The following is a 2299-nucleotide window of genomic DNA, read 5'->3' on the forward strand; positions in this document are numbered from 1 at the left end:
AGTAATTGTGCAACCAGTTGGGCTTTTTTTCCAATTACGCTGTGCAGATCGGCATTCTCACAGGCCCTGTTCAGGGATTCTATTACTTCTTAGGGGCCCTGGGCTCATCATTTCGCCACCTGATTGCATGATTTACTAAGTCCTGTTGTTTATTTTAAATTATTAGTTTCGATGTCTGGTGATTAACGCCTTTTTCGGAATAGAGCTAACTATTTCTTATCTCACGCATTGTCCACTCGATTTATTCCAACCGCACGTATTACATGACATATTATTGTGATTTTTTATAATTTTTTTGTAATTTTAAACATTTTACACCTTTTGGTTCATAGTTTTGTATAAATAGCGCAAGTTCAGTTGTACCAGGTATTTTTAGTTTTTAGTTTTTAGTTTTTAGCGTGTACTGAAGAAGCCCGAAGGGCGAAACGTTTACACGAAATTATAATATACCAGACCTGTGAGAAGTTCGCCAGCGACTCATTTTTTCATTCTTCCTATATATATATATATATATATATATACACCTGTTTTCAAAAACGTTGCAATTTCAAAGTATATATGATATGTATGTCTTTTGTTTTCTCATCAGAAAGGTGAGACACGAACCATGTGTATTTCATGCTGAAGGAACAATGCGTTTTTCTTCTAACAAAATAATATTAAAAAATTCACGAGACAAATTCAAAGGAAAAGCAACTTGTATTTCCTATACGGAAGCAGTCCTTCTCAATGCAGCTCCATATAGCTTGGATCTTCGCTGGCGTACCATAGAGCTGCACTTTGTAGAGAACATAGCGTGGGTCCATAGCGCGCCATTTAAGGATATCAATCTCTCAAAAATAGGAAAGCCAGACGGCACCTTGTTAACAAGAGCACAGCTTCTTGTGCTATTGGAATACGTATTAAACGATCCCACAAGCTATTTGAGGGGAATGGAACAGTATTTAATTGATTCAACTGGGAGCTCTTTAATCCTAATTTTTTTAAAGGTTCGTTAATTTATTGTTGGGGTCGTTCATCACCCGAACTAATATTGTACGGGTAGGCATCACAAAGAGGTGTGGTCTGTAAACCCGCCAACAAAACAACCTCCGACCCATCCAAAATGTTTGACTCCTTTAAGTCATTTAAGCCCATGTACACGGGGCTCATGCCACCAAGGCCGAAATCGAGAAGAATTAAAAGCAAAACAATGAGTAAAGTGCTACTCATGCTTCCTCGCTATTGCATCAGGAGGCTGACAATAACTCGTGGCTTTGTCGAGATGACAAGAAATCGCAAACAATAAGTGTTTCGGGGTAGACTTTCATATACTGGACTAAAATGGCGGAGGACAAAAGAATTATTGTTATTCCGATTAGGCCTTGCTATGTAGGTATTATTATATTCACGGTGTTCTTTTGTTTTATGGACATTAATTATTTCGGATCCGGTATATGAAAGACAAAACAAAGTGAATTGCGAAGACAATATTCCCAATAAACATTTATCCAATTATAAATTCGTTAGACACCTTTCAAAACTGAAAGATCAAGCCATAAGTAATGAAATATAGGACGTTTTAAACCAACCTCTACAGACACCAATAACAAAATATAGAAAAGTACGACTTCTGGTATACGAACAAAAGAAGCTAATGAGAGATCTTTTGTTTTCATACATCAACATGGCGGCGATGACCTCATGTGAAAGACAGATTATAGTGGTAGCCACTTTTGTTAAGTGCTTCTTGATAGACGCCTTTAGTGCTATCGAAGCTTTCTTTATCCGATGATATTTCAGATAGTCTTTTGTTAATAGATTTGAGAATGTTCTTCAGGATGGATGGTGGGTGGTTGGATTCATTATGGACATATAATGGGATGTTACCCTCTTTCATGTAAGGGTAGAATTTCTCACTTCTGAGGTCAAGCGTGACGTCTAAGAAGTTGACCTTGGTGGTGTTTGCTTCGACTGTGATTTTCAAGTCGTTGTCACGGAAGACTTTGCATATCCCTTTCTTAATCTTCTCCATTTCACGTGGCTTCGCATTGAAGGCTGCGAGTCCGTCGTCTCGGTATAAGCCGATGTTTTCGCCAAATCACAAGCCACGAGCATGAGATCATCCTGCACGCCAAGAGATCACTGTTGTTCAGTGACAATTGCCCCTGGGAGAAGAAAACAGCAAACAATCAATTCGATGTCACCATGGGATCTTTCGATGGAGCTGAAACATGTGAATTGGTTGGATGCTACCTTTTGTCCCTCCTCACCAAGAAGTATGGCCAAAACATCGGCTTGTACCGAGTCGACGGACTCG

At 38.9% G+C, this 2299-nt stretch overlaps 1 pseudogene; it reads right to left on the minus strand.

Moving 5' to 3' along the window:
- The window catches only part of LOC137989802 (uncharacterized), an 11905-nt pseudogene extending 9891 nt beyond the window's left edge, over positions 1 to 2014 (minus strand).
- Positions 2015 to 2299: the final 285 nt, after the last annotated feature.

The sequence above is a fragment of the Montipora foliosa genome, unplaced genomic scaffold, assembly GCF_036669935.1.
Source record: "Montipora foliosa isolate CH-2021 unplaced genomic scaffold, ASM3666993v2 scaffold_474, whole genome shotgun sequence".
Taxonomy (NCBI): Eukaryota; Metazoa; Cnidaria; class Anthozoa; order Scleractinia; family Acroporidae; genus Montipora; species Montipora foliosa.